The sequence below is a fragment of the Lepidochelys olivacea genome (genome assembly GCF_965140295.1).
Source record: "Lepidochelys olivacea isolate rLepOli2 genome assembly, chromosome: 1".
Classification (NCBI taxonomy): Eukaryota; Metazoa; Chordata; order Testudines; family Cheloniidae; genus Lepidochelys; species Lepidochelys olivacea.
This window is the reverse complement of record NC_140411.1, coordinates 15,448,995-15,462,049: the sequence shown is the minus strand read 5'-3', so window position 1 is coordinate 15,462,049 and position 13,055 is coordinate 15,448,995. Positions and strand designations below refer to the sequence as shown.

At 47.4% G+C, this 13,055-nt stretch overlaps 1 protein-coding gene across 1 annotated transcript in view; it reads right to left on the bottom strand.

The window, feature by feature from the left end:
* The window catches only part of MOGAT2 (monoacylglycerol O-acyltransferase 2), a 58,649-nt gene that overhangs the window by 21,278 nt on the left and 24,316 nt on the right, over positions 1-13,055 (bottom strand). The window lies entirely within an intron of this gene.

Genomic DNA, 13,055 nt, shown 5'->3' with positions numbered 1-13,055 from the left:
CACACTGTGCCCTATCAAAAGGCACAGCAAGGGTTTCCTGAGTGCACGCATGCCCAGAAACCTTGCACTGGCCTTGTTACAATGCTCTTAGGAGTGGCCACGCTGTTGTAGTAGCCAGGCAAGTTACAAGCAACACCTAAACACCACACATGCCTCACCCTTTGTGGTTCTCAAATACAAGCTCATTAGCTCTTGTTTTGTTCTCCTGAGCCTGAGATGGAGGAGCTGGTGTTTGCCAGGCAATCATTGCCCTTTACACCACTACACCTTTTAATCTTCAGTCCTAGGCAGAAAGGCCCTGGAGCCTAAGCTAAAGCCATGTTTTCTCTCTGGCTAGCACATCCACAGGGAGAAGGAGGACTGTTAATATTTCATGCAGTCCAAGCAGCGTTTGTGTTATGTTTCCATTATTCAAATGGAGATCAGGCTGTGGGCCACAGTCCTTCTTCCTGCTCTGCTCCAGTAAACAACTAGACAACAGCAAACCTTCTCTCCTCCCCATCCCCTTCCTCCCGCCCTGGGACACTGCTTTCTGCTGCTTTGTGATCCCATGTGGAGTCCCCTCAGGCCCACACACCCCTCATTCCAGGGCAGCTCTAGAACACAACTGGAGCTGCAAAGTTCCCCTTCCCCTGAGGCCGGGGCAGCCTGTCTTGTGATCAGAGCAAGGCACCAGGAGTCAGGAGTCTGTTCCCCAATCGGAGGCTGATTGATCCGGGATAAATCTCTTAGGCCAAAGTGTTCCTACTTGTGTGTCTTGAGCTGGTCCCCTAAATCCACATTGAGGCTCCTAAGCAGAGCTGGCCTGATGTTCCCAGGTGCTGAGCACACGCACCTCCCAGCGACTTCCTGGCAGAAGACACCCCTCCTTGCTTGGCCTACCTGGGAGTCCAGTTTGGTGTGGAATGCAGGCCTCGCTCTCGGGATATTAACCCCTATGTGCAAGTGGGTGGGCAAGGGGAGGAGCTGTGTCTCTCTCCCGCCCATGCACTGGCCAGGTTATTTGCCAGGTAAACATGGAGAAGTGCTATTATTTGTTTTGTGGTAGCACCTCAGAGCCTGAGTTATGGACCTGGAGGACTCCACTGTGCCAGGCATGGTACAAACACAAAACAAAAAAACCCTGCCTCAAAGATTTCAAGCAGCGCCCTTTCAAAGGCTGTAGTAACTTGCTTCCAACCCACCTGAGCAAGAGGGAGATGGGAGGAATTGTGACTTGTCATAATGGCTTCCTGGGGCTGAGCGATTACACACTGCCCCTTACTCAGGGCTGAGCTTAAAGGCTCAAGCTAGCCCTTCGCTTATATCTCACAGATGTGTCATTGACTTGCCAAGACTGCTCCCATGTTGTTGCATCTGACACTTATGCTCCTATGGTGTATGTATCCATACGCACAGGAAGCTCAAAGAAGGACAGAGTTGCTGACCAGGGTGAGATAAATCTGATGTGCTTCCATCCAGTCGGAACAATGCTGGGCTTTTCAAGATCATGGTTTGGAGGTTTCACTGCCATTGGGACTTCCTGGCATTTGAGTGAACTAGCAGGGGCAGCTGCAGTATCAGACAATAATGAAGCAAGATTGAATTCCAGATTGGTTTGTCTCATTTCAATCTCCCTGAGTTATCTCGTAGGTTATTGAAGGAAATGTGGGGTGGACGGGGGAGAACATATGACCTATGTACAGCATGAAAAGTTACATAAAAGGTGGTTTCAAAACAAGCAGGAATCACTTAGCAGTATCAGCATCAGCGTTCTTGCTGCACCATCAGGTGCATAAAGCTTAAGTCAGTAGCCAACAAATAAATGCAAGAACCGTGTGCCATAATACAGTACGATATGATAAATGGGCATATAAATCAATACACATCAAGTCACACGCCTTCGAATCCGGGCACAGGATTGAAGTTGCCGTACAATGAGGCTCATCTTGATATTTCACTTCTCTATTCTATTCTGGTAGTACCGAGATGCCTTGGTCCTGGACCGATGATTACAGTCAAATGATCACAACATGGGAAACCAGACTGATCAGACATGTGCAGGGAAGCAAAAGCTACATTTTGCAGTGAAAAAACAGAGCTGGTTGAAATACTGAATTTCTGTTCCATGGCAAATGCCGACCCTAAAAAAACATTTTTGGTTTGAGATTGGAACAAAAAGTTGACAATTCAAAATGTCCCCAAACGTGTAATTTCAGAATAAAAAATTTGTTTCAGGTCAGCTGTAACATTTCACTTCCATAGAATTGAATATTGACTTTGACTCTTTTTGTCCATTATAGTTTTATTTTATATAAATTTTTACTTTATTTTTCTTTTTTTATATAATTTGAAATGAGGGTTTAATTATTTTAAAATTATAATATGAACATAAAATAATAATTTGTGTTTGGTAATCCAACTGCTAATTAGTTTAGTAACTGATACTGTAATTTGCATAACATAAAATGGTATAATAAAATAATATAAATATGAAATAAAAATATAAAATAAAACACATTTCTAAATGAGAAGTCAATTTCAAAATGAAAAATTGAAATGCTCTGATAAGGTTGAAATGGACCGTCTCAACCACATTGAACTGTTTCATTATTTTTTTTTTTCAAAACGAAATGTTATTGAAATTGACATGTTCCCATGGAACCTTTAGGTTTTTTGAATTGGACTTTTTGATTGAAAAATGTTCCATTAGCAATGTTTGATCATCTCTGTGTCAAAATGAGCTTTGTTTGGTATTTTAATGGCAAGGCACGTCAGTGATATGGTAACCGGGGGGAGCTAGCTGAATTAGAAAGACTGGGCAGGCAGGGCGCTAGACTGTAACTGGGAGAAGACCTGGGTTCAAGACCCTGCTCTACCACAGACTACCTGGGTGATCTTGGGCAAGTCACTTAGTCTTACTCTGCCTTAGTTTCCCTCTTTATACAATGGGGATAATAGCTGTGCCCTACCTCACAGGGGTGCTATGGGGATAACTATGTTAAAAGAGCAGGGGCCACCTTGGTACTATAGCAAGGGGGGCCGTAGACACATTTATTAACAATAGGCAGTTTATAGGCTGAGGTCAGTGAATTATCTGCAAACAGGCTTCAGTGTCAATACATTCTGCTCATTATTCGTGCATATAGGGGGCTAATTGAGGGGGTCAGGAGGGAAGTTCCTCTCTGGGCTGTTTATTCCACAGTTGTACATTCCTCTGAGGCAGCTTGTGCTGGCTGCTGTTGGAGCTAGGATCCTGGCCTGGAAAAGGCACTGATCTGAGCCAGTGTAGGCAGGAAGGAATGGTTTGCATGAGCACGTCTCCGTTTGTGGGCTATTCAAGATCCATTCTCCCAGACTACTGCTTCAAGTATTTGTGTAGTCTCCCAGATTGGATGGCTCCCAAAGAGGCTTCAAGCTGGCCACATAACTCCTACCAGTAAATATGAGTTTATGTAGGGTGATCAGATAGCAACTGTGAAAAAACGGGACATGGGGTGGGGGGTAATAGGTGACTATATAAGAAAAAGTCCAAAAAAACGGGACTGTCCCTATAAAAATTTGGTCACCCTAAGTTTACGTGAGTATTCAGTCAGGATCAGGCTTCCTGCACCCTCCTCCCTGCGCAGGAGAGGAATGGTGACTCTGAGCTGTCTGTAGTTCTGTGGTCTCCTTCTGGAGTGATACGGCGATGCACTGCCCCTAAATTAGGGCAGATTTCAAATGGCCTAGAGAGATTGGGGCCTATGCCAGTGACACAGAAAGAGCTAAGAGAGAGATGACTTTGCGCCACTTGACTTTGTGTAACCCCATACTCCCTTCTTTCTTCTCCTACCAATAAATGAAAAACGAAGTGACTGGCCAAGGCTGTTAGAAATTTAAAAGTTCATGGTTAATTTCACAGGCAACTGTATAAATTGCCTCAATTACGAATAATGCCGCCCTTTTATACAGCTCATGACGAAGGGTCCTCGCTGACGTAAAGAATTCCTGGGTGCGTTTGTTTTCAATCAAAGTAGTTTGTGCATGGGTCAGAGCCTGAAAAATCCAGCAGTGCCTCAGGACCACAGTTCTGTTAAGTAACCCCAGTCATGGTTTCTGCATAACCAATGGAATGAGCAAGATGCAGGCCGGAAAGTCCTGAATGGCAGCTTTACAGCATTACACTGTGCTATCTGAAGACACATGGGCCAGATTTTGCTCACAGTTACACCAGTGACAATCCAGCGTGACGCCACTTACAGTGGTGGCCTTTCAAAGTTTGCCAGTTGCCTTAGATAAGTAGATTCCGTTAGATAACCTCAGTATTTGCAGTACTTGAGATATTTCCTCTTGTAAGCAGCGGGAAAGAGAAAGGGATGCTGTATATACTGAGGTAAACTTTTCTACCTGTCCCGAGTACTAGAGTGGTACTCTAGTACCTGATACCAGAACCGGAAGACAAGAATTTAAGGGTGGATTTGCTCTTCACACAGTAGCTGATTACAAAAGAGCCCATGCTTCCTGTGCTTTGTATCAGTTCTGCTCTGGTTCTGACAGGGTTTCCATTTTCTCCCCTTGCTTTCTGGGCTTAACGACTGGTTCTTGTCAAATTGCGTCAGGATGAAACCAGGTAACAGTCAATTTGGAGGTGGGTTTTGTTTGTTTGTTTACAAGAAATTGCTGTATGAGGGCAAGGTTCAGGCTGGTAGGCCTCAAGTTAAATCTCACCAGGCTTGACTGAGCCCTGGGACATTCTGGCTTCTGCACTTTGACAGGGCCTTTCCCCATAAGATATCAAAGCATTAATTTTGCAAGGCAGGTAAGCATTATCACCCCTGCATTTACAGAGGGGCTGCAGAACAAGAGGTGAAGTAACGTGGCTTCCCAGCAAGCCAGTGCCAGAGCTGGGTATAGAACCCAGGGCTCCTGACATCTAGTCTCTCACTGAAACCCCCAGACAACAGCGCTTCCTGATAGATGGCTCGCAGCATGAGTGGGGCAGGTGCATGGGGGATGCAAGTGGATGTGTGTGGAAGGGAAGGGACTGTGTGAAGGGACAGGAGAGGAACACTGAGTGGGGGATGGCCAGTGGTAGTTAGCAAGTGCCCATTAAACCCACTGGTTCATTAGCAAAGAGTGAAGCCGAATGCAGGTTAAGCTGAACAAGTGCAACTTTATTAAACCCTGTGCCCTGCTCTAGTCTGTCCATCTGGCTGAGGTGCTTCCAGACCTGTTCCCCTGGTCCTAACAGCCCTTCTGGGGAACGCGTGCCCTCTGACTCCAGTTCCCCTGGCCCTGATCATGATACACGCATCAGGGCCTCGCCCAGTTCCTCAGTGGCCCATTGCTGCAACCTCCCTCATTCAAAACCTGCCAGCCCCACCCCCTACAGACTGCTGCAACTGCACATAAGGGGTCTGGGTTGCCGTGCAAGAGTTTTCTGTGCACCCTGCTGAATTTCAGGTTTATTTTTCTCTGCTTCCTTCTCTCCCCACTCTAAGAAGTTCTCCTAAACTCACCAGGACGGGCATCCGGCCTGCTGGCCTGTTCACAGGGGCCTGGCAGCCCTCGCTTACAGAATTGTCCCTGTTTTTTTAAAAAAGTCACACCATGGTAACTCTGCTAGCATGATACCAGCAGCGGGGAGCTCTGACAGTGATAGATCTGCGACAAGCCCATGTTCACATGCCTGAAGCTTGCAATGGCAAAACTGCACAGCCAGTTAGTTACCTGCAGGCAAGTAGCTGCATATGATGAGTTAATTTCACTCAGACTCCAAGAAAATGGATGCACGAACCAGCCCTCCCCTCCTTTCTCCTGCAGCAATGGTGCTCCGAGATCAGAGCTCAGCTGTAGGGGACATTTAAAATAGCTTCCTAAAATAACAGAGGTCAGAGCAAATCGGCAGCTCTTTTTCACCTTCTTACCCACAGAAACGGAAGGTTTGCCATGTCAGGTTTGCTGCTGGGATAGGGGAGGATTAGAAGCCATGTTTAATCCTCCAGGAGCAGCTGATCCTTTTGTGTTAAATGAACTGATCGTACACAAACACTGCAGCCTGAGCTGCTTTTCTGGGGCTCGACTGAGGAGCAAAGACCAGATCCATTTGTTTTAGTAAATTATATTGGTAATGCTCAAGCTTGCTAGCTATTTGGGTATCCATCACCTAGCCAACCGCACGGCAATAATACTCAGCCCTTATGCCGTATGGTGCGGGCCCTCCAGAGATTGCAGAGCTCTTTGCAGAGCAAAGGAAGGCTCAGTCTCCCTGCACCGTATCGATGGAGGGACAGAGAGACCTACGAAGGCTAGGCAGCAAGTCAATGGCAGGTGCGGAAATAGCAGCCAGCTCTCCTGAAGTCAAGGCCCAGACCCTCTCTTGATCTGCCTTGCCCCTACTAGATGTTGCAAGTAAAGAAGCCCGTTGTACCGAGGTGTAACGTTACTGCTCTACAATACCGTGAAGCACCGGAACGCTTTCCTTCCAAGCCCTGCCCGGCGGAATGGTTCTGGCTGCCTTCGCTCCCAGAGCCCAGTGGTTCTCTTTCGATATTTGTGTGCTGTTCAGGTTGTCTTCTCTTTGACACGCAACACCTTGTGTTTCTAAAGAGACCCCCTCCCTGGGCCCAGGCCAACATTTTCAGCAGTGCCTAGTGATCGATTTCAGAAGCCTTAAACAGGAGCCTGATTTCCAAATGCTCCATGCTTTGTGAAACCTTTACACAGAGAAACCACGCGTCACTCCTGATAATCTTGGCCTCAGGCTCTGCAAAAACCTGCCTGTATCACTTGGAGTCTGCGCTCCCCTCCCTTTGCTTGTCTCGCCTGCCTGCTGTCAGACTGTGAGCTCTTTGGGGCAGGGGACTCTCGCTTAATATTTTCATGCCCATTGCCCAGCAAAATGAGGCCCCAGTCAGGGGCTCCCATCGTATAAATAATAAAAGCCTCTCATTCCAGTTCTGAGTCTTCCTGTGACCTGGGCGAGTCTCCGGGCCTTTAGGCCTTGGTTATCTCCATCAGGATAATAACACTGCCCTGCTTCAAGCGGGAGTCATGATCCATGTTTCCAAAGGGCTTTCAAGCCATAAGGCCTTAATTGTTGTTTTTCCTATTGACAGCAGAGTGCTAAGCGTCTGTGTGACTGAGGAGCATGGTCCTGAAGCAAGGTTGTGTGGAGCAGGAAGGTTTTGGGGGAGTCCACTGTTTTCCCAGCTCTTCCTCCTCTCAGCAGAGTGAGCTATATTGCATGGGCTTTGTTGCTTTGCAGCACCACCCAGTGGCGGTCTAGAGAACAGCAGCATTGCCTTGGAGGAGACTCTCGGGTCCTGATTCTGATCTCTCATTCACTGGTGTAAATCAGTGACTGATCTCCTCAGTCCAGGGCAGTTACACCTGTGTGAATGTAACTGCGGTGCGTGGCCTTCTGGCCTTGCAGTTACTACTGCAATGGAGTGACGTCTGGAGGTGAGCAGGGGCTTAAGGTGGAAAATGGTGGCTCAGACAACGTGGAAACCCCATTGGGCCCATGGGGTAAGCACTAGCTCAGAGTCCGTGTTGGCATGCAGAAGAGGGAAGGGCTCCTTTGTCATACTCCCTGATTTGGTGCAGGTACAAGGGCTGCCTGAACTTTGACATTGGGGTCCTCATGAAGCAATACAAGGACGTGTGGGAGCTGGCTGTCTTCAGGCGCCTGTGGGTTGATCTGCTGGAAGGCACCATTGGGGAGGTATCAGGAAGGCTTCCAGCAGAGGGGAAGTGAGATCTCCTTGTGGGAGGTCAGGATTCTTCCTCGGGGTGTGTCCTACTCTGCCCTGCTGCTGCTGGAATTCCTCCCTGGCATCCCCCTGGTACACTCCACATACCAGACAGCCAGTCTCTCCACACCGCTGGTTTCTGACCCGACCCTCCTGTTTGGGGTGGGACACAGTGTGCCCCATTTCAGCCAATCTCCAGCCCCCTCTCCCAGCAGGAAATCTGGATCCAGGAGAGGCCTCTGGAAGGTGAGAGTTGGGCGGGGGGCTGATGCCATGAAGTGGCTGAGTCCCTCATCCACATGTGAGTGGGGAGTTCCAGACACGGATCTCACGGGGACGATCCAGGCTTCATTGCTGGCACAGATAGAAAACAGTGCCCCAAATGATTGTGGAAACAGAAGCTTGCACCCAGTTTGCCCTGGTGTAAATGCAGTGTTGCCAACTCTCCTGGGGTATGTGGTGCTTTTATTAAAGCCCCAGGGATCCTGTCATTAGGTGACAGGTTTCAGAGCAGTAGCCGTGTTAGTCTGTATCAGCAAAAAGAATGAGAAGTACTTGTGGTGCCTTAGAGACTAACAAATTTATTTGGGCATAAGCTTTTGTGGGCTACAGCTCACTTCATCAGATGCATGCAGAGGAAAGTACAGTAGGAAGATAGATATATGTACACAGAGAACATGAAACAATGGGTGTTGCCATGCACACTATAAGGAGAGTGATCAATTAAGGTTTAGTGTGCATGGTAACACCCATTGTTTCATGTTCTCTGTGTATATATATCTCTCTTCCTAATGTATTTTCCACTGCATGGATCCGATGAAGTGGGTTTTAGCCCACGAAAGCTTATGCTCAAATAAATTTGTTAGTCTCTGAGGTGCCAAAGGTACTTCTGTCTGATGCTTGCTGACTGTGTGTCAACAGGTGAGGCAGAAATCAAATGCAGCAAGCCTAACCCATCTTAGCACAGTGTGTGTCCCACTCTCTACTCGTTGCTGGCTCACTAGAGGATAACAGCCTATTGCTGCTACCAGCTAATGGAGTTAGCCCCTTAGCTCAAGTGGTAGAGGCCTGTGCAGAAGGTCTTGGGTTCAGATTCAGCTGATGACCTGTACAGCAAGTCATGATGCTTTGGAATTATATGGCATCTTCCAGATTAGTTAATTTAATCATTACAAGTCCTTAGTGTGGGAAGTAGTTATCTCCATGTAGAGATGGGTAACTTGTGCCACTGTGCCTTACAGAAAAATCCTGTAGAACTTAATAGGCTTTTTTAAGCCATGTAATAGGATTTAATATAACTGTGTTTCTCTGCTGTAGGATTCTATAGGATAGTGTCACAGAGTGAGCTGGCCCTTAAAGAGGGGTTCAAGGTCAAGCACTGTTCCTGTTCCTGATTCAGCTCAGAGCCAAGGCATTCTGGGACTTCTAGTTCAGAGGGACTATGGGAGTTTTAGTCTGGGCAGTGATGCATCCTTGGAAAAGGGGGCAGGGATATATAAGAGCTGTCTTTTAAATTGGGGTGAGACATTAGTCAACGAAGAGACAAGATTTATTTTGGGATCTCCTACCTGAAGGGAGTGGGACTGACTGCTGAATTTCTCTATGCAAGGAGCCTGGGAAGAGGCCTAAGTAGACAGTCAAAGGGGCTCTGGAAGATGAGTGGTGTCTTGCTCTAGAAAACTAGAGAGACCTGGAGTGAATGGGAGCTCCTTGTAGTTCTCCACCAAAAGGCTGTGGACCAAAGTCCAGTGTCAAAGCACTCCTAAAATGGGAGTGGTGCGCCCCTGCACTGGGCTTGGATTCTTACTTATTTTGGAAGAGGAACTGTTGGGCTTGGCTGGAGCGCTAACCTTCCCAGCCTCGAAAGGGAAACTGAAGTAGCAGCTGTGTTATAGTGAAGAAAAGGTAAGTTGCTGCTACAGCGCTGTCTTAAAAACACTTTATAGACAAGTTAGCATGTCCTGTTGTCTGTAAGGATTGAGAGATCCAATTTCTGTGGAACTCCATTGGTAATCCCTGTTAAACTCTGGGCCGTATGTACACTAACCATACTTACAGGATGGTGGCCTCCTTCCTAGAAGCAATAACTCCGAAAAAAAGATTTGGGGAGGGAAGAGGGGGGAGAGAAAGGGGTAATGGTAGATGATAAGGTGAACATGAGCTCCCAGTGCGATGCTGTGGCCAAAAGGGCTAATGTGATCCTTGGCAGTATACATAGGGAATCTCATGTAGGAATAGGGAGGTTATATTACTTCTGTGTTGGCACTGATGAGACCCGCTACTGGAATGCCGTGCTCCATTCTGGTGTCTGTAGTTCATGACGGATGTTTCAAAATTGGAGAGGGCTCAGAGAAGGAGCGTGAAAACGATGACAGGGTTGGAAAACGTGCCTTGGACTTAAGGAGCTCACTGTATGAGCTCAGCAAAGCGAAGGGTAAAGGGTGACTTGAGCAGTCTGTACATATCTATGTGTAGGGAATGGAAATTTGATAATACAGGATTCTTCCATCAGCAGAGAAAGGCATAACACGGTCCAGCGGCTGGACAGGGGCGGACTAGAAAGAAGCTGCAGTGTTTTTAGCAGTGAATGTGACTGACCATCGGAACAGGCGGCCAAGGGCTGGTGTGGAATCTCTAGCAGTGACAATTTTTAAATCAAGATTGGATGTGGTTCTAAAAGATCTGTTCTGGATGCTTTTCCTAGGGAAGTTCTCAGACCTGTGTTAGACAGGTGGGCAGAGCAGATGATCCCTGTGGTCCCTTCTGGCTTTATAATTTATGAACCTGTATATTCAACAGGAGTTAAGCTTTTCTGTTTGTTGAACTCCACAGGATATTTTCCTCTTCCTCCCACAGGGATCACCAGCCAATCCCTCCCCCCACAACCGGACCAGGGACCCCTCAGGGCCATCTAAAGGTAGGGGCGGGAAAGGAAGATTTGGAGACTGAACAGGCTGGCTACTTCCTGAGTGCCCCCTCATGGCCGGGGGTAGCACTGCAAGCTTTGCCTCAGTTTCCCCTCTTCATAGCCCCTTTAAAACATCACACACTCACTTAGCTTCAGCAACACCCCTCCCCATGGGTAGATTTATTAACCTGACAAACCATTCAGAATAAAAGTTCTCAAGTCCCTGCTCCCTGTCTTCCTGCTGTGGGGGGGTCTCCCACACCTTCCCTGCCTGGAGCCTCTTCCCTGAAAACTTAGTCTTGCCTGCTGGCTCCCAGCAGCCAGTGACACTGCTTGTTCCTCCCTGATAATCCCCCTCTCTGCAGCTCCCTGCTGTTCTTCATAGGTAGGGTTACCAGATAGCAACTGTGAAAAAACAGGACAGAGGGTTGGGGGTAATAGGCGCCAATATAAGAAAAAGTCCCAAATAATGGAACTGTCCCTTTAAAAATGGGACAGATGGTCACCCTAGAGAGAAGCAGTTCCACCATACCCAGCTGGTTCTATTCATTAAACACCACACCCCAGCCTGGGTGTGGTAGGAAGGGCTGGCCTCTGGCCTGTAAAGAGGCACGCCACCCTGTTCCAGGGACTTGCTCTTAGATGGTGGGAGAGAACTTGGAGCTCTTGGGGGCCGGACCAAATGCCTGCTGAAATCAATGGAAGGACTCTTGTTGATTTCAGTGGGCCCTTGGTGAGGGCGGGTGGCTTGCCAGGAGGGAGGAAGGGGACTTGCAAATCTAGTAGCTTTGTGAATGTGCTGACCCAGACTTGCCCTTGGTATGACTCTGACTTCAGTGACACAAGTCTCCCTTCTGTCCCTGTTTGTGGAAGGCATTGGACCTTGAGCCCAGAAGTGATGCAAATATTTCATGGCCCTTTACTGGGAATTCTTGCATTCCAAATCAAACTCTGATACTGACTCCTTATGTGACTGTAAAGTGACTCAGCTCCTCAGTGCCTCAGTTTCCCCACTTGGTGATGGATAATTGCCTATTACATGGGGGTCTTGTGAGATTCAATCAGCTACTGTCTGTACAGCATTTTAACAACAGCATTTATGTAGCCGTGCTCAAATATTATTGTTGACAATATTAATCCTTCCCAGTCCAGAGCTCTGCAGCAGTGACTGTTCCTTGTCCACAGCATAAATATCTCTCTTGCAGCCTCTGCTCCTTCCTTATCACAGAGGGATCCCTAACGTCTACAGTGCCACTGGGCACTCAGATTCAAAGGCATTGTTAGTTTTGATCACTGCACCCAGGAGAAATGTAAAGTACAATGGGCATCAGGAGAGCAATTTCAGAAAAGCTTAAAATGTTATGTCTTAAAGATTAGTATGGCTGCTGTAGTCCAGCAGCATGCAGGGGAGATCCAGTAGCCCTTTGCAATGGGGACTCTTAAAAACTCTTTGGTCTAGTGTTTAGAGCCAGATGCGGCTCTGCTGGAATGGGGCTCAAGGAGACTGGCTGCTCTCCAAAGCAGAGATTGTCTTTTTATTCTTGTTTATACCAGGCCTAGCACAATGGGGCCCTGATCCCTGGCTAGGGCCCCTAGATATTACTGAAGTGCAAATAATAAGTAATTCTCTTACCACTTTAGTCGTGTTGATAGGACTTAACGAGGAGTGGAGGTTGGTCTGTTAAAGAATTGTTGGGAAAAATGATACAAGCTCACAGGAAAGTGTCCAGTAGTTAGAGCAGGGGACTGTAAATTGAGACTTGAAGAACTTATTTTTGGATCTACTTCTGGCTCGCTGATGACTACAGGTTAGTCCCGCTGTACTTCATTATCCCCATTTCACAGATAAGCAAGAACTGCAGATTTCCTATCGCATTGTGCTCTGAAGGCTTCATACAGCCTTGTAAAATTGTCACTTTTTTGAAGCAGCCCAGGCAACCCATCCCCCTCCCTTGTTGCTGTCATGATGATGATAATGAAAAAACAAATGAGATTTCACTTGCCTACAAAATATTACTCAACCCTGACACATGTGCAAATAACACTCTGCAAAGCTGGCTGGCTTAATTAACTAATGTACACGAATGACAAGTGCCGGCACCTAGCCGAGCAACAGTGGGGCATCTGGAAGGAAGCAACCATTAAAATAAGGGTTGGTGGAGTAGGGGGAGGGGGGAATTGGGGGACTTCATTCCCTGGAAAATGCTGGAATGCCAGATGGTGTCCTGCATTCTGGAATATTTTAAAAACACTGAAAAAAACCAAATGTGCCTACAAACCCATAAAGTGCCTCTCTGGCACTCACGTGCAAGTCTGGACGAGGGGCAGCTTGGTAGGATAGCCGGCTGTATTCTGTTGCTGTAGGAATAGCAAGGCCCCCGAACCCCAAACACCTGCACGTATTTGCCATCAGCTGCCTGCAGACTCATTCT